This window comes from Babylonia areolata, chromosome 30, assembly GCF_041734735.1.
Source record: "Babylonia areolata isolate BAREFJ2019XMU chromosome 30, ASM4173473v1, whole genome shotgun sequence".
NCBI classification, from domain to species: Eukaryota; Metazoa; Mollusca; class Gastropoda; order Neogastropoda; family Buccinidae; genus Babylonia; species Babylonia areolata.
In genome coordinates, this window is record NC_134905.1 from 10,208,317 (window position 1) to 10,233,063 (window position 24,747).

The following is a 24,747-nucleotide window of genomic DNA, read 5'->3' on the forward strand; positions in this document are numbered from 1 at the left end:
AGAGAGAGGGGGGGATCTGAGAGAGAGAGGGGGGGATCTGAGAGAGAGAGAGGGGGGATCTGAGAAAAGAGAATCTAAGAGAGAGGGGGGGTCTGAGAGAAAGAGAGAGGGGTCTGAGAGAGAGGGGGGATCTAAGAGAAAGAGAATCTGAGAGAGAGAGAGAGAGAGGGGGGGGGGTCTGAGAGAGAGGGGGGATCTAAGAGAAAGAGAATCTGAGAGAGAGAGAGAGAGAGAGAGGGGGGGGTCTGAGAGAGAGGGGGGATCTAAGAGAAAGAGAATCTGAGAGAGAGAGAGGGGGGGGTCTGAGAGAGAGGGGGGGATCTAAGAGAAAGAGAATCTGAGTGAGAGAGAGAGGGGGGGGTCTGAGAGAGAGGGGCGGATCTAAGAGAAAGAGAATCTGAGAGAGAGAGAGAGAGGGGGGGGGTCTGAGAGAAAGAGAGAGAGAATCTCTGAGAAACACAGAAAGAGAGAGAAAATCTCTGAGAAACAGAGAGAGAGAGAGAGAGAGAGAGAGAGAATCTCTGAGAAACACTGAGAGAGAGAGAGAAAATCTCTGAGAAACACAGAGAGAAAATCTCTGAGAAACACAGAGAAAGAGAGAGAGAATCTCTGAGAAACACAGAAAGAGAGAGAAAATCTCTGAGACACAGAGAGAGAGAGAGAGAATCTCTGAGACAGAGAGAGAGAGGGAGAGCGTTCTGTTTTTACACTGAGTCGTGGTGAGAGAGTCAAAGTACGTGTCATACAGCACGTAGGCCTATAACTACAATGCAGCGAGCTCCCACACAACAGCGGGCCATTCGCCAACACCCAAGTCTTGCACTGCTGCTCACCTCTGAAGGCGGACGGTTTAAGAAGAGAACACATTGATAACACATTCATCATTCCACAACATATCTTTGATCAAGCAGAAAGCATTATCAGTCACAATTGTGTACATACATGTGTATTTGCCTGCTTTTGAATCTTTTCTAGAGGAATTCACGAGCCGGGGGAGTACCGACACGGGGAAGTATTGACACGGGGGAGCGGAGCGTGTCGATACTCCCCCGTGTCGATACTCCCCCGTGTGTGTGTGTGTGTGTGTGTGCACGGTTGTTGTTGTTGCTGCCGCTGTTGTTGTATTCTTCTTCAGTTTAGCGTCTTTTAACCCTAAGTGTTATTTGACAAACATAGAGGAAAAAGACAGCTACTGGTGAGGGAAAAGTAACTGTTCACGCAGTGTGTGTGTGTGTGTGTGTGTGTGTGTGTGTGTGAGATAACTTATAATTGGTGAAATTTTGTGTAAAAAAATGAGATTACAATATAACATCCTTACAATGAAATACTGATGATAACAGTACGCGAACTTGACTAATCAACAATTAAAGATTTGAATCGGTATGATTAAGCACTGATAAGCAATATGTAACTTGATGTGATTTGCAACTGACATATAAACAGGGGAAATACATTGTATATACATTGTTGGACTTCGATATTTTATCACCAACCTGTAAAGTTTACCCCCACCCCCACCCCCCACCTCACAACCTTCGGCCAAGCCGTCGCACTGTGCTTTGATCCCGCTGCCTGACACAAACTTCCAAACTTTTATGGGCCACTGTTATGACCCTTTTATGGCCCCATCTAAGCGCCCCACCCGCCAGATGCAGATGTGAAGGGGCCGACGAGGAGACGTCACACGTAAGACAAAGACCTACATTTGAGAACACACACACATGCACACACACACAATCACACACACACACGGACCATCTGACGCCCCCCCCCCTCCCGCCCTCATGCATACCCATTGTCCACATACACACCCACCAACAACACACACTTTCACAAACATAATTCAAATGCATGCGCTAGCATACATAGACACACACACTACACACACACACAGAGGCACACACACGCACACACACACACACACACACACACACACACACACATCGACACAGTGAGTACAACAGACACAAAAGTTGCAAGTTTTACGACCCAGCCAAGTGGCAGAGATAACATGACGACAAAGATAAAAGTGCTAGAAATAAGATAACACAGGGTGCGATTGTGCGCGCGCACACACGCAAGTGCGCCCTTACACACACACACACACACACACACACACAACTTCAACGTAAACAAACACACACCTACACACACGCACGCACACACGCACACGGAGATAAACGGACAGACAGACACCCACCCACCCATACACACACATACACACACGTACGTACACACACATGTATACACACATCCACACACACACGCGCACGCGCGCACACACATGCGTACCTGCACGTGTACATAAAAAACAACAACGACATAATTATGATATTCATAAGCCAAAACCGAAGGTACTTCATACAACTAGTTATATATATATACACTGGTGTACTGAAGGATACATATGCTAGCTTTAAACAAGAAAACAGGTACACAGACAGAGCCACACACAGAGATATAGACACCACACACACACACACACACACACACAGAGGCAGACAGACAGATCAGACATGCAGAGGCACAGTTTCAGTTTCAGTTTCAGTAGCTCAAGGAGGCGTCACTGCGTTCGGACAAATCCATATACGCTACACCACATCTGCCAAGCAGATGCCTGACCAGCAGCATAACCCAACGCGCTTAGTCAGGCCTTGAGAAAAAAAAAGGGGGGGGGGGTTCTTTGGGGGTGGGCGGTGGGGGGGTGGGGGGTGTACATAACACAGGACTGTACTGCCCCTCTTCTTATCCTTAAACAAGAAACCAACCTCTCCTTTTTTTCTTTCTTCAATTTTTTTTATGTTTCAAAGTTACCTCAGATAAAAGACAACGCTGCTGTGGGTGTGTGTTTTTTGTTTGTGTGTGTGTGTTTGTGTGTTTGTGTGTGTGTGTGTGTGTGTTTGTGTGTGTGTGTGAATTGGAGAATAGTATACCTGTGTGTTGGAAAGATTAAGTGATCATCACTGAACAGGAATTCCTTTGAAGATGAAGTTGAATTCACAATGAAATGAACGCAAATGACTACAAAACTTGAACTTTACAAAACTTTACAAATATTTCAAAACCATCACTGAAGACAAATAAAATCTGAACACTACTAACAGAGCAGGCACATGATGTGTGCAAGAACAAAACAAATATGACAACATCAGGCGTTCATTTCCCGTTGTGATTCACATTGCACCGCTCTTTCAAACGATGACACAAGGTCACACCAGCAGCAGCAGCGTATTCCCACACAGGTCCCAGATGCTCACTGTTGTTCACTGTTAATCACTGTCATTCACTGTTACTTACTGTCGTTCGCTGTTAGACGTGGAAGGCGCTGCACTCACCTGCCCTTCTCCCAGATCCTCCTCCTCGTCTGACGACGACAACGACAGCAACGAGGTGAAAAACTTCTTCAGACGAGACCGCGGCTTGCACTTTGGCCGCAGCATGGAGGTCTGGGGTTCGTACTCTTCGTCGGAATCGTCGCTGACCTCCATGGCCACGCGAGGTCGGCCCCCGGATGCGACAGCCCTCCCCCCCACCCCCACTCCCCCCACCGCCCCTCCTGGCACCGTGACGGCAGCCCTGTGGGCATGAGCGGCGATGTCGGCACGAATGGCTGCAGCGTTTCTCTGGCCGCCCCTCACCTCGGAGTTGTGGTTGGAGTCGCACTGTCCTTCCTCCTCACGCTCGTCCCCCCCTCTCCCCCGCTTCCAGGAAGGCCGCAGCCGACCTTGAGTGAGGTTCCGCGCATTGCTGACCAGCGGAAACTGCTCCGTGGTCAAAGTACGACGCGTCAGGGAGCGTGGTGGCTGTCGGGACTTCCCCTCCTCTGTCCTCCATCCCGGGGTGAGCAGAGGCCATCACCAGTTCGCTCCCCTGCCGGAAGTCCCCACACCCAGGGTGGTAGGGAGGGGGAGGCCTTTCTCCGCCGTTCACTCTGGGCCCCAAGTACACATGGTCGTCCTCGTCAAAAGAGTCGGTGTCCGACATGACCAGCGACCTGAAGAAACGCGACAGGCGAGAGCGGCGGTTGCGACCATGGCTGCCGACGTCTGACCCCGACCCAGTCACGTCCTCGCTGCCCTCGTCCCCTCGCTCATCACTGGTGTCCGTCTCCGAGCTGGACTCAGAGGAAGGGGAGGCGAGCGGCGGGGGCTTGCTGGGTAACCGCACCAGCTGCACGGAGGGCTCGTCCACCGCGTACCTCTGGAAAGTCTCTGGGCCGACGTTATCGTAACGCCCAGACACCGTCACCACCGGCTCCACCTCTCCTCCCGGCAACGTCCAGTAGGTGACGTCCGTGCTGGCGCTTCCTCGCACGTCCTGACCCGAGTCCACGGGAAAAGCACCGTGACTGGCCCCGCCAGACGGCAGCAGCCACGAGTCGTCGTCCTCACGCCGGTGGGGGTGCCGTGAGGCGGCGAGGGCAGGGGTCAGGGGTCGTCCCGCCCTGTGCCGGCCCTCTGGGGACACGAAGATCCACGAGTCGTCGGACAGGCTGACCGCGGGGCCCAGGAAGGACAGAGGGATGCTCTCTGCCTGCTCTCCACCACTGCCTGTAGGGGGCAGCGACAACGACCTGAATGGTTCTGCCGAAGTGGTGGTGGTGGTGGTGGTGGTGGTGGAGGCAGTCGGGGGGCTGCTCTCCCTTTCAGAGGTGTGGACAGTCTTCACTTGCGAGTCAGCATGTCCTGCAGACACACACGGCAGTACACATGGCCGCAGGGAAGGCGCCGCGGCTCGCGGAACAGGTCCATGCAGATGGGGCATGTCAGATCCGCCTTCAGATCCTCATCCTCCATCTTCTTCGCTGTCTTCAGTCTTTGCACACGTGTTCCTTAGTATTACAGTTGGTTTTCTGTCCTGTTATTCCATTTGGCCCTCATAACAACAGCCTTCACATTCATTCACACACCTTGCAGCTCTGTCTCGCCAGAGGCACAGGCAAACAGAGATGTTGCGGCATTGTCGCCAGCGACAATATTCGCAGACTCCCACTGCATATATTGTCGTACTTCTGCACATGACATTGTCGCCGGCGACAGTATTATATGCAAGGAAGGTGTCAACTGCTGAATTGTCACCTTTTCAGTTAACTCCTGATTTATTGCTGACGATAAAACAACAGTGATCGGCGCCTATTCAACATGTCAGAGAACCGTTATAATGTCGCCGGTCGACGACTTATCAGTGGACTGGTGACATTTCATTTGATTTGGCGACATTTCAGCGTTCACCTAGTAACCGTTGATTTGTCATCTTTATTTCTTTCACTGACAGTTCATGACTTCAACCGTTTGTTTTGCTTTGTGGGGCGCGTGGGGTTGGGAAGCTATTCCATGTATTTGAATAGTAACAAAGCTCGAAAGCATGTCTATGTTCCCCCATGTCTATATTCCCCCCGTTAGTCAGGTCAGGGGCATAACCCTTGCTACTGGTACCATGTAACCCAGTACTACCTGCTGCATGTGAAGTCTCTCAACTACGGACCAGGCAGAGGAGGAAACCTTTCCCAACGGCTGTGAAGGCGGAAGAGGAAGACCAAAGGGAAGGGGGAGCTCTTATCCTTGGCTGGAAGTCCTCCTAGGAGACGGAAGTCCGAAGAAGAAACCTGCACCTGCTGAGGCCGTTCTACATGTGGCAGTATCTGCACCTGTGGCAGGCGAGAGAGTGGGGAAGGGACTGCACAACTCTTCACTAAAAAAAAAAAAAGGTCACCGGTGCCTTTCAGGCAACCAGGCTAATGTCGAAACGACGAGCTAGCCCTTCAACACCCAGCTTTTCCAAACCCTGTGGCAATGGAGAAGCGGTAACGGGGACAGGTAGAGGACGCTGCTGGCAGTTCCTAGTCACGACTCTGCACACAGGCGACTGTGGGGTGATGGTCGTCTGCCGTAGACTGGGGCAGATGCGTCACAGCGTCAGAGCAGACCTTTTTAGGGACAGCACTGCTCTCCCCACACGGGGAAGGGGAGATAAAAGGATCCCTAAACAAAGCCTGCCTCACCTAGTACCTAGCAAGAAACCGCACCTACTTGGACATCCAACACTAGCGGTCGAAAACAACAGAAGAAAAGAACCAGGAGTCATGCTCTGACTCTGGGTGCCTGGAATGTTCGCACCCTTTGGGACAGAGACGACAGAGCATGCTTGATTGCTACCAGGTGGACATAGCAGCCCTGAGTGAAACCAGGTTTGCCGGTGAAACCCAGCTGGAGGAAGATGGAGGGGGCTACACCTTCTACTGTACTGGGAAGCCAGAAGGCACCCCAAGAACCTCAGGCATGGGCTTTAATAATAATAATAATGGATACTTATGTAGCACACTATCCAGAAATCTGCTCTAGGTGCTTTACAAAAACGCTTTTGTTAACATAAAACATTATATCTATGTTACATACACACACCAAAATGTGACCACACTGACTGACTGACTGAAACCATTTATTGTCAGATTAACTGTTTGTTGTACTGACATTTTCGCAACCATTTGAATAAAATATTAACTGAGCAACACAAGGAAATTCTGATTTGAGGAAGGTATGATTTAAAAAAAAAACACACCAAAAAACAAAAACAAATCAAGTTACCAAATTTCATTAATATCATTATCTCCAAAAAATATTCTAACGCACACACATACTCACATACGTGTCTCCCCCACCCTCTCCCTACATACATCCATGCATGCACACAAACGCCCATTAAAATTCCCCCACCTCATTCCCCTGCCCACTCACTCAAACACACACACACACACACTCACACTGTCTCTCACTCTTTCTCATCAAATTAAGGTTTCGTAATGTAATCAAGACGACATATTACATGTTAGGGTCGAACAGTTCCACTAATGGGAACTTTGCTCTACAAGTAAATCTGTCGCTATCACCCAAAACGAAACACTACTTTGGGGAACCTCTGCAGCAGAAGGGGGATGAAACAAATTAGAAAAACCGACCAGTTGGATGGCTTTTAATTAGGTCAACTGCGGTTTTTGTCAGAGACCAACCATTTTCTTTGCCAGGGTGAAAACGCTGGACATGGCGAATGGAAGATCAAAGGATGTAATCATATCATGAAGGGGTTTGAAATGTAAATGTGTATCTGGACATTCGAGCAAAAAATGTGACCCCCCCCCCCCCCCCCACACACACACACACACTGTATACATACATTTTAATATACATGTGTATCTAACAGCTACCCTAACACATACGCACACAGGCAGGCACAACTTACATAAACACACGCACACACAATACACATTCATATACATGCATGTAGTTATGTACACATGCATATGTATGTGTGTGGTTCGTCCGTCGAGATCGACGAGGACCATCTAGTCATCCTGGGGGTGGGTGGGTTGGGCTCTGTGGGTGCGCAGATGACTGGTCAGGCCAATCCGCGCCCGGAAGGTTCTGACGCAGTGTGGACAGGGGATAGTGGCGGCTGTCGTGGACTTGCTGGCACTGCTTTTCCTGGCCTGTCTGCGTTGCTCTGCTGCAGCGATTATGTTGGTCTCACCGGATTTGGCGCCTTTGTGGACAGCTGAACGCCACTTTGGTCTGTCCATTGCATTCAGCTCCCATGTGTCGTGGCTGATGTTGAAGGCCTTCAGAGAAGCTTTCAGAGTGTCTTTGAAGCGCTTCTTTTGGCCTCCATGGGAGCGCTTGCCATGTTGGAGTTCGTCGTACAGCAGTTTATTGGGGAGCCGGTGGTCTGGCATGTGAACTACATGGCCTGCAGAGCGCAGCTGGGCCTGCATCAAGATGGTGTAGATGCTGGGCAAGTTTGCACGAGTGAGCACCTCTGTGTCAGGGATCTTCTCTTGCCACTTTATGCTGAGAAGTTTTCTGAGGCTGGTGGTGTGGAAGTGGTTCAGCTTTTTGGCGTGGCGTTTGTAGACCGTCCCTGATTCACATCCATAGAGAAGTGTGGTGAGAACTATGGCCTTGTATCCTTTGAGCTTCGTCTCCAGGGTGATGCCTCTCCTGTTCCAAACGTTCTTATGGAGTCTGCCGAAGGCAGCGCTGGCTTTGGCGAGTCTGGCATTCACCTCGTCGTCGACTGATGACAACTGTGCGAGAGAGTGTACTGCCCAGGTATGTGAACTTGTCCACCGCGTTCAGCCGTTGCCCGTTGATGAAGATGTTTGGTTCAACGTAAGGCTTTCCTGGAGCTGGCTGGTGCATCACCTCAGTCTTCTTTGTGCTGATTGTGAGGCCAAAGTTGTCACAGGCAGCAGAGAACTTGTTGCATGTCAGCTTCGGAGGCAGCGTTGAGAGCGCAGTCATCAGCAAACAGGAAGTTGTTGATGGTGTCTGTCCTCACTTTAGTTTTTGCTTGAAGCCTCCTGAGGTTGAAGAGTGAGCCATCTGTGCGGTACCTGATGCCAATGCCTACGTCAGCGTCTCTGAAGGCATCAGTCAGCGGTGTGGGGGTAAACTTTACGGGTTGGTGATAACATATCGAAGTCCAACAATGTATATACGCACGCGTGCGTGCGCGCGCGCGTGTGTGTTTGTGTGTGTAAATAATCAATAAAAACGAAACGAAAATATAAAAAGATACGGGGGAGTATTGACACGGGGGAGTGTCAACACACTCCCATGGGGGAGTACCAACACGGGGGAGTACCGACACGGGGGAGTATTGACACGGGGGAGTGTCAACACACTCCCATGGGGGAGTACCAACACGGGGGAGTACCGACACGGGGGAGTATTGACACGGGGGAGTACCGACATGGAGTATCGACACGGGGGAGTACCGACATGGAGTATCGACACGGGGGAGTACCGACATGGAGTATCGACACGGGGGAGTACCGACACGGGGGAGTACCGACATGGAGTATCGACACGGGGGAGTACCGACACGGAGTATCGACACGGGGGAGTATCGACATGGGGGAGTATCGACACGGGGGAGTACCGACATGGAGTATCGACACGGGGGAGTACCGACATGGAGTATCGACACGGGGGAGTACCGACACGGGGGAGTACCGACATGGAGTATCGACACGGGGGAGTACCGACATGGAGTATCGACACGGGGGAGTATCGACACGGGGGAGTACCGACATGGAGTATCGACACGGGGGAGTACCGACATGGGGGAGTATCGACACGGGGGAGTACCGACATGGAGTATCGACATGGGGGAGTATCGACACGGGGGAGTACCGACACGGGGGAGTATCGACACGGGGGAATATCGGGCTGACCCATGATGCATACGCACCCCTGCACACACAAAACAAACAACCGGCCTGTCTTCCCCACTTCCCCCTTCCAAAACGACTATCAAACAAAAACAAATCCACAGGTCTCGTACTTACCAAAGCGAACCTCTTCCAAGCCACACAATGCGCAACGATCAAGTGGCGTTCAACGCATGCAGTCCACAGCACAGTTGGTATTGGTGCACTTTGTGTGTCTACAGTTCCAACGCGGTTGGCTGTGTACCTTGCCAGTTACATACCCTGAGCTCAGTGACCCAGCTGGAAATGTTACAACGTAGACTTTCTGTATGGGTGTGCGGAGAGGGGTGGAGCCGGAATCAGTGGTGCATGGAGTGCGTACATGTGTGTGTATTGGGGCAGAGGGTGGAGTGGGGTAAGGGAGGGGGCGGGTGGCAAGGACCTGCGTTACTAACCTGGTGATGTAAACATGAAGTATACATGTGTGTGTGTGTGTGTGTGTGTGTGTGTACGTGTTGTGTGTGTACGTGTTGTGTGTGTGTGTGTGTGATATAAACGTGAAGTATACATGTGTGTGTGGGGGGGGAAGGGTGGAGGGGGGGGGGGAGTGTACGTGTGTGTGTGTGTGTGTGTGTGTGGCTTCTCAAGTCGCTGAGCGATTGGTCTGAGCACACCACGCAGCACACACCTGTTAATGGTTGACTCATCTGTTCTGCAGTAAGTTTCACGCGAGACAGTGTAATGCACACGAGTTGCCGTGAAAGAGAGGAGGGGGAGGGACAGGCGATAGAGGGGTGGAGAAGGTGTGAGGGTGAGGGAGGGAGAGTGTGACGGGTTGTGAGAATGAGAAGTGTCTGAAAATTAGAGGATCTGATGGGAAAACAAATCGGATTGTACCGGTGTGAGGTGTTTCTCTCTCTCTTTCTCTCTGTGTGTGTGTGTGTGTGTGTGTGTGTGTGTGTTAAACTTTTACAAATCAATTTTCCCTGGAAATACTTTGTCGATACAAAATTTGGATTCAGCATACAGATAAAAAAAAATCTTTCCATGCTTACCAATGATTGGTTGTAAGTCGCGCATATTAAGCTGGGAATGGTCTCTTCTGATTAGCCAACAGATGGTCCACAAGATCTTACTGGGTCGTTGACACTTCATTGGCGGAATGTTTGTTTTGGGTTTAGATACGGCTATGACATTTTACTAGTATCTTGTCTGCAGCCGGTTAAAAGAAAAACAAAAATCTGGACAAAGCACGCAGAGATTAACACTAACTACACTATCGACATGCTTACTGCACACGCATATTCTAAATAGGGTACTTAACTAACCAGAATGGGCATACTGACAACTTTACTTAACTAACTAGAATGGGCATACTGACAACTTTACTTAACTAACTAGAATGGGCATACTGACAACTTTACTTAACTAGAATGGGCATACTGACAACTTTACGGCTTAACTAACCAGAATGGGCATACTGACAACTTTACTTAACTAACCAGAATGGGCATACTGACAACTTTACTTAACTAACTAGAATGGGCATACTGACAACTTCAGTGGAAGGCAGTCATTTTGCATGAAGACTCTTGAAACTGTCGGAATCGTGCATTCAATTGAAAATTGGCAATGACATGTTACTGAAAGGAGGCAACTGTGGCCTCTAAATTAAGAGAAAGATTTGAGCATAGGCCTTATCACTTACTGCATAATGCCCCTGAACGACCATCTGAAATCAACAATCTTTATCAACAATCTGCGATCCAGAATGTGTTTGTTATAATTAAACTCACACTATGCAAGTGCATTTGAAAGCGTATCCAGTTTTGACTTCATTACTTGCAGAGAAACGTTCATACACACTGATGTTACCTCTTGACTTTATTACTTGTAGAGAAACGTTCATACACACTGATGTTACCTCTTGACTTTATTACTTGTAGAGAAACGTTCATACACACTGATGTTACCTCTTGACTTTATTACTTGTAGAGAAACGTTCATACACACTGATGTTACCTCTTGACTTTATTACTTGTAGAGAGACGTTCATACACACTGATGTTACCTCTTGACTTCATTACTTGTAGAGAAACGTTCATACACACTGGTGTTACCTCTTGACTTTATTACTTGTAGAGAAACGTTCATACACACTGGTGGTACCTCTTGAGTTTATTACTTGTACAGAAACGTTCATACACACTGGTGTTACCTCTTGACTTTATTACTTGCAGAGAAACGTTCTTACACACCAATGTTACCTCTTGATTTTATTACTTGTAGAGAAACGTTCATACACACTGATATTACCTCTTGACTTTATTACTTGTAGAGAGACGTTCATACACACTGATATTACCTCTTGACTTTATTACTTGTAGAGAAACGTTCATACACACTGATATTACCTCTTGACTTTATTACTTGTAGAGAGACGTTCATACACACTGATATTACCTCTTGACTTTATTACTTGTAGAGAGACGTTCATACACACCAATGTTACCTCTTGATTTTATTACTTGTAGAGAAAAGTTCATACACACTGATATTACCTCTTGATGTTATTACTTGCAGAGAAACGTTCATACACACTGATGTTACCTCTTGACTTCATTACTTGTACAGAAACGTTCATACACACTGGTGTTACCTCTTAACTTCATTACTTGTAGAGAAACGTTCATACACACTGGTGTTACCTCTTGACTTTATTACTTGTAGAGAAACGTTCATATACACTGGTGTTACCTTTTGACTTTATTACTTGTAGAGAAACGTTCATACACACTGGTGTTACCTCTTGACTTTATTACTTGTAGAGAAACGTTCATACACACTGGTGTTACCTCTTAACTTCATTACTTGTAGAGAAACGTTCATACACACTGGTGTTACCTCTTGACTTTATTACTTGTAGAGAAACGTTCATACACACTGGTGTTACCTTTTGACTTCATTACTTGTAGAGAAACGTTCATACACACTGGTGTTACCTCTTGACTTTATTACTTGTAGAGAAACGTTCATACACACTGGTGTTACCTCTTGACTTTATTACTTGTAGAGAAACGTTCATACACACTGGTGTTACCTTTTGACTTTATTACTTGTAGAGAAACGTTCATACACACTGGTGTTACCTTTTGACTTTATTACTTGTAGAGAAACGTTCATACACACTGGTGTTACCTCTTGACTTTATTACTTGTAGAGAAACGTTCATACACACTGGTGTTACCTCTTGACTTCATTACTTGTAGAGAAACATTCATACACACTGATGTTACCTCTTGTCTTCATTACTTGGACAGAAACGTTCATACACACTGATGTTACCTCTTGACTTTATTACTTGTAGAGAAACGTTCATACACACTGATGTTACCTCTTGAAGGCGAGCGTTCGTATTCAGTGACTTGCCATTTTCAAAATTGGAATGGTGTCACTGACCAGAGAGGCAGGTCCATCAGTCTACAACTCGTACGATCCGCCAACCATTGTGTGTGTGTGTGCGTGTGCGTGTGCGTGTGTGTCAAAGAAGAAGCCCAGCCTACGTTGTTCAAAGGAGCAGATTTACGCAAGGTATATCTTCTGCTTTCTGGGTAATATTCTCTCCATATTAAGCATAAATCTTCCATCATGTTTTGTATCTTCTCTTGAGATTTCGGATATCATAGTGTTTTTGTAGTTGTCATAATAGATAAAAGGATCTAAGACGAGATTCCAGTGTGCCACTGCTATATCGTTACGAATTTTAAAATTCTTAATTTGATTTTCCAATTTTTCGTAAAATTCAGCATTGTCCCTATTTGGACCGAAAACATGAACAAGCATTATATCGTGATCCATGGCTTTGAATAAAACTATCAGAAAATTTCCGTCTTTACCCTTGTCAATCTTTTAAATTCTAAACTAAAAATTGTCTTTGAAAACAAAAGAATGCATACACCCCGCGCATTTGATTTATAAGATTCGAAATAACAGTTATAACCCCACTCATTAGAGAATAGTGTTTCTATTTTTTCATCAAAATGTGTACAGGAAATGATTTTTTTTTTCAAGTAATGTTAAAGGTCACGCCTTTACTGGGTGTTTATAAGGCCTTGACAGTTCCTAGAGGCAGTAGAAATACTGCTCATTTTCTGTATGAGAAGTAACGTTATTCCTCCCCTCTAATGAAGAATGAATTTCTAAATAGTTTAACGTCTCCATACTATCTATACTATCTCTACGAATTCTTACCATGCAACTGCATCCAAATACAGGAATCATTGTCAGATTGCATGAACAGCCTTAAACTCTGCAGCTCACAAAATCAAACGTGTCAGAAATAAAGAAAACCAAAAAATATTCACAACGAACGTGCGTTGCACGTGAAACTGTTCATTGACAAAGTTCATCAACGACCAAGAGGCCGATTTCGCATTACACTCAATGTTCACGAAAAAGATAAGTGTTGAAGTACGCAGTCCACTCCAAGGAACTGGAGAACATAAACTGTACAATGATGTCATCCCCTCTACCCCCTCTACCACCGATCTCCCGATCGTATGTACACCAGTGGGCTTTTACGTGTATGACCGATTTTGCCCCGCCCTGTAGGCAGCCATACTCCGCTTTCGGGGGTGTGCATGCATCCATAACCCACCGAACGCTGACATGGATTACAGGATCTTAACGTGCGTATTTGATCTTCCACTTGCGTATACACACGAAGAGGGTTCAGGCACTAGCATCTCTGCACGTATGTTGACCTGGGAGATCGGAAAAATCTCCACCCTTTACCCACCAGGCGCCGCTACCGAAATTCGAACCCGGGACCCTCAGATTGAAAGTCTAACGCTTTAACCATTCGGCTAATGCGCCCGTCAGGCCTATTCTAATACTACACAAAAGCATGTACATTGGATAGCTCACAATAATAACACAACAAATGCCAGAGTGAGAAAAAACAAGAAACGAGAAAATAGCAACCTTAATACGTTTCATCAGCATGATTATCTCCAAACCCGATGTCATTGCAGTGTGATTGCAAGTTCCACCGGTATTGGCAAGGGTCTGGAGGTGAGGATGGGTGAGGAGTGGTGAGGGTGGTGAGGGTGGTGAGGAGGGGTAGGATCGGGACGGGGAAGCCGTTCATAAGCCACACACACATTCATTCTTTTCACAAATCAAAGCTGGTCCTGCAAAACCAGACACCAACATGATTCACCATAATTCGACAATCGCTTCACGTTACATTAGATTAGGTGTACAGTGGTGGGGACACTGGAGGAGAACATTTATCGATCATTTCACGATGTAGATTTCTTTCCGTCAACCACGATGCTGCCTGTGAGCATGACGGTAAAGAGAAAACAAAGAAGTGGCCAACACAAGGGAACAGATGAAGTGGCCAACACGACAAGGGAACAGATGAAGTGGCCAACACGACAAGGGAACAGATGAAGTGGCCAACACGACAAGGGAACAGATGAAGTGGCCAACACGACAAGGGAACAGATGAAGTGGCCAACACGACAAGGGAACAGATGAAGTGGCCAACACAAGGGAACAGATGAAGTGAAGAATCCATAAAAACAAAAACATCAACTGTGTTGACAACATTAACAGTCACAACGAAGGAGGATAAATAGAAGAAGACGATGCTGCTGCTACGACCACTACATTTCACAGACAGCAGCATCAGTAACAACAGTAGTTCAGGCTGTCACTGAACTAAGATCAACCGTTCCTCAGCTGGTCAGTCAGTGACAGGATTCTAGGCTTTTCGCCCGCGACTGGCATATGAGGCAGTCGTGTCTGCCTTGCACTCTCCATGGCTGTTTGCCCGGTTTTGCACTCGAGAGTGGGGATAGTTTTTCCTCCGAGTGTTTGGTGTTCTCGGTGTTCCGTGTTATATGTCTTTCAGCGTCTGGGTAGCAGTACCCGCCTGGAAGGTAAGATGAGACTGCACAGACAGTTCAGCCATGTCGTTTTCGTCCTTGTGTGGTTGTAGAGTAATTTTGTGAGTTCGTGATATGTTCATGTCCGTGAATAAGAGAAGGGGGGAGGGATGATATTTAATACAATGTTTTTGCTCTTTTATGCGCATGTGTTAGATGCGTATGCATTTTAAACATAAATTTTATTTGAATGTTATGATATGGTTATTCATGTGTACGGAGGTGGTAGGGGGTTGGGTAGGTTCACACTCTCTTCACACCAAAACAGGACCAGATGGAGTGGCTTTTATGAGGTGTTTTACTATAGAACAGCACACCTGGAACACATATGCAACCAAAAATCCAGGTCAAAAACAATAACAACACATGCTGGACATCACTGCTCTGAAGGCAGATACACCATACAAACATCAATATGCCATCAGCCTAAGCATTTCCCCACTTATCTAGGCACCATCAATCATATGTCCAGCAATACACTTTCTCAAGGAGATCTATGTAAAAACAACATCCAAGTTCCAAATAGCTTATCCAGCGCTAACAATTGGTAACATAAAATACCATGCAAACATACGACTGACCACTTTCAGTCCTATCATCATGAAGCATCTTCACTGTCACAGTTACATAGAAATCATGACTACCAAGTTCAGTCTGAACAGCAAACCATGTGCCACAACATAGGACTGACTCTCCATGCTCACAGGGTTTTCTAACCGTTAACCACATTACCATGTGTCTTCTCGCTTTGTCTGAACAAAGTAACCAGTGGCACATAACACCAGTCCTACACATGTAATCACAACTACCAACAAATCAAACATGTGTCCTATAGCATTTGCCGTTACCCCAGTGGACACACACCAAGAAATCCTTAACACACACTGAGAGTGTAAGCCTATAAGTATTCACTTCACATTTAACCATCACCACCTTACAAAACAAGCAAGTAATGCATCAAAACGAGTAGCAAAACCAAAATGCTCCACCTGACCTGCTACATGCATAATCATGACCTCTTTGGCTTCTCAAAACTCAATGCTTACATTATTCCAACAGTTGACAAACCACTGCCATACCCCCTGAGCAACATCAGTATGATATACTATCATTGATATGACCAAGACACCAACACCATTTATATGAAGCCAGACATAACATCCACAGTCACACATCATAACAAAAAATGTAAAATACTATGGGGTTGGGGGGTGCTCAAAGAAAGACACCCACTTATCCCATGAGAAGCAAATTACACAAACTAACACAAACCAACACAAACCATGGTTTCAGAATTGAACACATGTTTGTCACATTTACTTTTGATCTGCGTTACCAATATTGCAGCTGGTTGCTACAAGGTATAATCAGGAAAACCATGCCCCCTCATGGAACTGAACCACTGTACATTACTAAACACAGCCAAGGCTACATAAACAAAATCAGCTGAGTACAACCACCCATTCATAGTCAACACAGGTGTTGATTTAATTGTCCACAAGACCCACTCTCAGAGTCTTTCTGCAATGCCCACTACTAACACAGGTCATTCCCTTCTAACGTTCTGAATGATCATCTCAACAACTCCCAAGAACTGCTATCACCACCACTGTTAATTGAAGTTATCACGGTCAACATCCCAGTTAAATCTATTCTAAACAAATGCCAGAATTGTACCAAAGCAAAGTCTAACTTTGCAGTGCCAGTCATCAACTTACAGTTTGCTCAAATACTTCTGTAACACAACACCATGGTCCCACCATAGCAAGGGGCTAGTCACACAGCTGAATCTAAAGAGTACCAATTTTAGCAAAGTATTGAAAATACTTACAGCCCTGAATCCAAGCGAATCTGCTCTCCGTGTGGTCTCTGGCCTTTCCAAACTTCCCGAATCTCTTCAGAGGGATGACGGGGAATGGGAGAACTAGGTGTGTACTTCGCTTTTAAACCCTTCCTAATGTACAACACTCCCCAGCTGGTTGAACCAAAGTAACCAATCTTGGTTGGTCTTGGAGTTGAGAGACGGATTGACATATCCGCTATTCCTATGTTGGTTTCCTCTTTCAACGCGGTTTGATCTGATTCGCCAACAAAACCTGCTTGTGTGTACACACTGTAACGCCAAGTTTAACATTTCACGTCACAAAGAGTAGGGGGAGGCAAGGGGTGTGTGTGTGGGGGGAGGGGGGGGGAGGAAGACACAACATCAGAGCATCATGCCCACCAGGTCGAGGATAGATATTGCATAAATTCTCCTTAGATTCATCCCGAAGTCCTGCCATCCACCTCAGCTGTGTTTGTGAACGGGGAGACGGGGAACGACTTGAAAGACAGGCCGCCACACGGGATGTTCCGACATGCCGCCGACATCTGTCTCAGAACAGGGATTGTGGCAGACATCACATAACTGCACGTGTTCCTACAGCTGACCAAAGAGGGCCGACTAGGGAGTGGGGGTGCGGAAGGGTGGAAAGAGGGAGGGTGGCGCGGTGTCGCGCGATCTCAAAGACTGGACTTTGGACGGAGCAGGAAGGGAGATAAGAAGGACGGGGAGGGGGAGGGGGAGAGGGGGGGGGGGGCGAAGGGATGGGGAGGGAAGGGGGACAGTGTGGGTGGTGGGGGGTGACACTGCTGGCACACTATAACACATGCGTATTGAAGGGGTTTGACCATAAATGTTCAGTTTTCCTTATGAACCCCCTCAGTCGCATTTTATGTGATACATAAGCTAGAATATTCCGAATTACCCCCTTATCCTTTTCCGGTATATCTTGACTCTTGGGTGTGGCTTCGTTGTCAGCCTTTTAAACTTAACTGATTTTGCATGAGACCTTTATATGTCAGTTCCTTCCGAAATAGCTCAGCTGGTTGAGATTGAATTGTTCTATGGCCTATGTGTTGAACAGAGAAGGGTTGAACGGACATTTTGTAAGATTTTGTTTTCTTGTCTTTAGTGGATTCTGTGCTTAGCACACTTATATTGTTTAATTTGGAGGGTCCAAAAGTGAATCCTGCCAGTGGATAACAGGCTTTATTCAGTGCTTTCAGCGTTCCCACTTTCCATGTCTTCCACTGACTTCCCTGTCCATCCACTGACTTCCCCACCCTTCCACTAACCCTCCACTGCCAGCCTTTGACTTCTATGGTCTAGGCCTCCGTTGGCTGCTGCCAGCTGCCTTCTGTCGCCAGCGTTCTCTGGCCTGGTGCTTGGCTGTCTCGGTGCTCATCGTCATCGTAGTCACCGCTCTTCCTCTTCGTCGTCACTGTTCTTCGTCGACGTCACTTACTGTTCACTGTTCTTCGTCGTCGTCACTTTCTGTTCTTCGTTCTTCTTCGTCGTCGTCGTCACTACTTCATCATCGTCGTCACTACTTCTTCAGCAGCGCCGCAACCTCCTTACCTTCGTCATCAACGTTGTACTTGTTTTTCCGTGTCACCGTCTAAACACATACTCACACACACACACACACACACACTCATGTGCTAAATCGTTTATTTTCCTTCCAGAAGTGAATTTATTCACTCATGAGCCCATTGCCCTTCACTTGAAGGATTGTGATTATTTCCACATTTTGTGCCATTCCATACTCTTTAGTTAAGCTGCTGGATAACTTGTCTTTGTAGTAGTGTGCTTTGTTGTTTTCCGTCGTCTGTTTAACCCTCTGTGTATTGTCTGCTCCATGTGCTGAATAAATTTATATTGAACTCTTATCCTGTTATTGTCTGTTTGTGTTGTCGGGGTGCTAGTGCTGGGTTGAGTGGGGGTTACCAGTCCGGTCTCGTACAGAACGTGACGCCATAGTAGCAGTAAAATAATAGTAAAGCAGCAATAGTGCCGAAAGAGGGCATCAGCATTAGCAGTAACAACAACAATAGCAGTAGAAGCAAAAGCAGTAGTTACAGAAGCAGTAGCAGCAGCAAATGAGTAGTAGCAGCAGCAACAGTTGTAGCAACAGCAGAAGAGAAATGACAGGGTCTGAATACTTACTCACAAACACAGAGAAGAGATGCAGGGCATGCCCTTTCTGCAACTTGATATTCAGTGAGTGACACGAGCAACAGCGAAGCACGTATTACACCTCACACACACACACACACACACAGCTGTGTGGTTGTGAAAACGTATCTATTTCGCAAGTTAGTATTTGTACAGTGCGCGTGCTGTCCACGCCAATCTGCGTGTCACGTGTTATGTGTATAGGAGTGTGTGGGGGGTGGGGTTGGGGTAGAGGATATCTGTATGAAGTTGCGTGCGTTGTGTGTGAACATACGCACATGCACACATGTATGCCTCTGTGTGTGTGTGTGTGTGTGTGTGTGCGTGTGAGTGCAGCACAGTCGCCATTTATTGTCAGATGAAATGATGTTGTACTGTATGCACCATGGGATTGTCTCTGTGCGTTGTCCTTTGTCTGTCTGAGAATGTGTACACGCACGTGTGTGTGTGTGTGTGTGTGTGTGTGTGTGTGTGATTTGTGCTGATGGCATGGTGCACTTGTGCAATTTATATGTAAATGTCAGTGTGGAACATGCACACACACACACACACACACACACACACACAGCCACTGATTTGCCGCAAGAGGGGTGGGAATGAAATCCCTGATGCCATGAACGTGTCGTCTAATGTGTTGCTCGGTCTACTGTATTTTGGAAAGCCCAGAAAATGTTAGATTGGAAATGATGCCAACATTGGTTTGAGTTGTATTTTGGAAAGCCCAGAAAATGTTAGATTGGAAATGATGCCAACATTCGTTTGAATTGTATTTTGGAAAGCCCAGAAAATGTTAGATTGGAAATGATGCCAACATTCGTTTGAACTGTATTTTGGAAAGCCCAGAAAATGTTAGATTGGAAATGATGCCAACATTGGTTTGAGTTTTATTTTGGAAAGCCCAGATAATGTTAGATTGAAAATGATGCCAACATTCGTTTGAGTTGTATTTTGGAAAGCCCAGAAAATGTTAGATTGAAAATGATGCCAACATTCGTTTGAGTTGTATTTTGGAAAGCCCAGAAAATGTTAGATTGAAAATGATGCCAACATTCGTTTGAGTTGTATTTTGGAAAGCCCAGAAAATGTTAGATTGGAAATGATGCCAACATTCGTTTGAGTTGTATTTTGGAAAGCCCAGAAAATGTTAGATTGGAAATGATGCCAACATTCGTTTCAGTTGTATTTTGGAAAGCCCAGAAAATGTTAGATTGAAAATGATGCCAACATTCGTTTGAGTTGTATTTTGGAAAGTCCAGAAAATGTTAGTTTGAAAATGATGCCAACATTCCTTTGAGTTGTATTTTGGAAAGCCCAGAAAATGTTAGATTGGAAATGATGCCAACATTGGTTTGAGTTGTATTTTGGAAAGCCCAGAAAATGTGTTAGATTGGAAATGATGCCAACATTGGTTTGAGTTGTATTTTGGAAAGCCCAGAAAATGTGTTAGATTGGAAATGATGCGAACATTCCTTTGAGTTGTATTTTGGAAAGCCCAGAAAATGTTAGATTGGAAATGATGCCAACATTCGTTTCAGTTGTATTTTGGAAAGCCCAGAAAATGTTAGATTGGAAATGATGCCAACATTGGTTTGAGTTGTATTTTGGAAAGCCCAGAAAATGTGTTAGATTGGAAATGATGCCAACATTCGTTTGAGTTGTATTTTGGAAAGCCCAGATAATGTTAGATTGAAAATGATGCCAACATTCGTTTGAGTTGTATTTTGGAAAGCCCAGAAAATGTTAGATTGAAAATGATGCCAACATTCGTTTGAGTTGTATTTTGGAAAGCCCAGAAAATGTGTTAGATTGGAAATGATGCCAACATTGGTTTGAGTTGTATTTTGGAAAGCCCAGAAAATGTTAGATTGGAAATGATGCCAACATTCGTTTGAATTGTATTTTGGAAAGCCCAGAAAATGTTAGATTGGAAATGATGCCAACATTCGTTTGAATTGTATTTTGGAAAGCCCAGAAAATGTTAGATTGGAAATGATGCCAACATTCGTTTGAGTTGTATTTTGGAAAGCCCAGAAAATGTTAGATTGGAATTGATTGAGTTGTATTTTGGAAAGCCCAGAAAATGTTAGATTGAAAATGATGCCAACATTCGTTTGAGTTGTATTTTGGAAAGCCCAGAAAATGTTAGATTGGAAATGATGCCAACATTCGTTTGAGTTGTATTTTGGAAAGCCCAGAAAATGTTAGATTGGAAATGATGCCAACATTCGTTTGAGTTGTATTTTGGAAGCCCAGAAAATGTTAGATTGGAAATGATGCCAACATTCGTTTGAGTTGTATTTTTGAAAGCCTAGAAAATGTTAGATTGGAAATGATGCCAACATTCGTTTGAGTTGTATTTTGGAAAGCCCAGAAAATGTTAGATTGGAAATGATGCCAACATTCGTTTGAGTTGTATTTTGGAAAGCCCATAAAATGTTAGATTGGAAATGATGCCAACATTCGTTTGAGTTGTATTTTGGAAAGCCCAGAAAATGTTAGATTGGAAATGATGCCAACATTCGTTTGAGTTGTATTTTGGAAAGCCCAGAAAATGTTAGATTGGAAATGATGCCAACATTGGTTTGAGTTGTATTTTGGAAAGCCCAGAAAATGTTAGATTGGAAATGATGCCAACATTCGTTTGAGTTGTATTTTGGAAAGCCCAGAAAATGTTAGATTGGAAATGATGCCAACATTCGTTTGAGTTGTATTTTGGAAAGCCCAGAAAATGTGTTAGATTGGAAATGATGCCAACATTCCTTTGAGTTGTATTTTGGAAAGCCCAGAAAATGTTAGATTGGAAATGATGCCAACATTCGTTTCAGTTGTATTTTGGAAAGCCCAGAAAATGTTAGATTGGAAATGATGCCAACATTGGTTTGAGTTGTATTTTGGAAAGCCCAGAAAATGTGTTAGATTGGAAATGATGCCAACATTCGTTTGAGTTGTATTTTGGAAAGCCCAGATAATGTTAGATTGAAAATGATGCCAACATTCGTTTGAGTTGTATTTTGGAAAGCCCAGAAAATGTTAGATTGAAAATGATGCCAACATTCGTTTGAGTTGTATTTTGGAAAGCCCAGAAAATGTGTTAGATTGGAAATGATGCCAACATTGGTTTGAGTTGTATTTTGGAAAGCCCAGAAAATGTTAGATTGGAAATGATGCCAACATTCGTTTGAATTGTATTTTGGAAAGCCCAGAAAATGTTAGATTGGAAATGATGCCAACATTCGTTTGAATTGTATTTTGGAAAGCCCAGAAAATGTTAGATTGGAAATGATGCCAACATTCGTTTGAGTTGTATTTTGGAAAGCCCAGAAAATGTTAGATTGGAATTGATTGAGTTGTATTTTGGAAAGCCCAGAAAATGTTAGATTGAAAATGATGCCAACATTCGTTTGAGTTGTATTTTGGAAAGCCCAGAAAATGTTAGATTGGAAATGATGCCAACATTCGTTTGAGTTGTATTTTGGAAAGCCCAGAAAATGTTAGATTGGAAATGATGCCAACATTCGTTTGAGTTGTATTTTGGAAGCCCAGAAAATGTTAGATTGGAAATGATGCCAACATTCGTTTGAGTTGTATTTTTGAAAGCCTAGAAAATGTTAGATTGGAAATGATGCCAACATTCGTTTGAGTTGTATTTTGGAAAGCCCAGAAAATGTTAGATTGGAAATGATGCCAACATTCGTTTGAGTTGTATTTTGGAAAGCCCATAAAATGTTAGATTGGAAATGATGCCAACATTCGTTTGAGTTGTATTTTGGAAAGCCCAGAAAATGTTAGATTGGAAATGATGCCAACATTGGTTTGAGTTGTATTTTGGAAAGCCCAGAAAATGTTAGATTGGAAATGATGCCAACATTGGTTTGAGTTGTATTTTGGAAAGCCCAGAAAATGTTAGATTGGAAATGATGCCAACATTCGTTTCAGTTGTATTTTGGAAAGCCCAGAAAATGTTAGATTGGAAATGATGCCAACATTCGTTTGAGTTGTATTTTGGAAAGCCCAGAAAATGTTAGATTGGAAATGATGCCAACATTGGTTTGAGTTTTATTTTGGAAAGCCCAGAAAATGTAAGATTGGAAATGATGCCAACAGTCGTTTGAGTTGTGTGGTAGGGATATTATAGAGATAGATAATTATGTTTATGAGTACGAGTTTATGAGTAAGGGAGCTAATTAATACACCAGGTTAAATATCATCCAAGGGTTAGTTGCTTCCCTTGTTTATTCTCATTCGGTTTCTCCCACTATTCTTATTTGGATTTAGGCATATTCTGACGCAGACGGCACAGATGCAGACACTTTCATCGACACATTCAACACCGCAGTGACTGAGACGGCCAATGAAGTTCTAGGCAAGAAGCGGACCACCAAGAAGCCTTGGGTCACACCAGACTTACTCAAGATGTGTGACGAAAGGAGAGACCTCAAGCAATCTAAGTATGGAAGTGATGAGGGAGCGGACAAGTACAGGCAAGCAGACAAGCAGGTCAAGAGGAGCATGCTCAAGGCAAAGGAAGACTGGATTACTGATCAGTGCAACGACATTGAACGGAACCTCAAAGAAAACAACGCGAAGAAGGCCTACCAAATAGTGAAGGACCTCACCAGCAGCAAGCAAGGACGGCCCAGCACCATTCTCGACAAAAACGGGAAGTGTCTGACCGAGTCCAAAGACATCTTGAACAGGTGGACAGAGTACACCGCAGATCTATACTCACACCGTGCAACAGGAGACACAGAGAAGCTCAACACCCCTCCGGCAACAGACACAGACAGCTTCCCCATCCTCAGAGAAGAAGTGGAGGAAGCAGTGAAGTCCCTGAAGAAAGGAAAATCAGCAGGCATTGATAACATCCCAGGAGAACTGGTACAAGCAGGGGGTGAGGCTATGATCGATGCGCTACATGCAATCAGCCAGATCTGGGAGACAGGAGAGTGGCCAACACAATGGACCCAGTCTTTAGTGATCACTATACCCAAGAAAGGCAACCTACAACAGTGCAATAACTACCGCACCATCAGCCTGATATGCCATCCTAGCAAAGTGATGCTCAGGATCATATTGAACAGGTTAAGACCCCAGGCTGAAGCAATTATAGCTGAAGAGCAGGCAGGATTCAGGGCAGGACGCAGCACAACTGAGCAGATTTTCAATCTGAGGATTCTGAGCGAGAGATACCTTCAACACCAACAAGAACTCTACCACGTATTCACAGACTTCAAGAAGGCATTCGACAGAGTGTGGCATGCGGCACTCTGGGCGACCATGAACTACTACAACATCAACGCAAACCTCATCCGCGCCATACAGAACCTCTACGAGAATGCCAGCAGTGCAGTTTACCTCAACGGGGACATTGGAGACTGGTTCCGAACCACAGTTGGAGTGAGACAAGGATGTTTGCTCTCGCCGACACTCTTCAATGTTTTCCTTGAAAGAATTATGACAGATGCACTTGAAGACCACCAAGGAACAGTCAGCATTGGTGGCAGAACAATCACAAACCTGCGTTTTGCTGATGATATAGACGGACTCGCAGGCTCAGAACAAGAACTGGAGAACCTGGTCAGGCAACTAGA

At 45.3% G+C, this 24,747-nt stretch overlaps 1 protein-coding gene across 3 annotated transcripts in view; it reads right to left on the reverse strand.

Annotated features, from left to right (window-relative positions):
* LOC143275513 (uncharacterized) overlaps window positions 1–9,594 on the reverse strand; it is a 69,954-nt gene extending 60,360 nt beyond the window's left edge. Inside the window, exon 1 of one of the 3 annotated variants that reach the window (XM_076579681.1) lies at window positions 9,344–9,594. The gene's annotated coding sequence lies outside the window, so the exon portion shown is untranslated. The remainder of the gene's footprint in view (window positions 1–9,343) is intronic. The other 2 variants (XM_076579680.1, XM_076579679.1) reach the window with 2 other exon arrangements.
* Window positions 9,595–24,747: the final 15,153 nt, after the last annotated feature.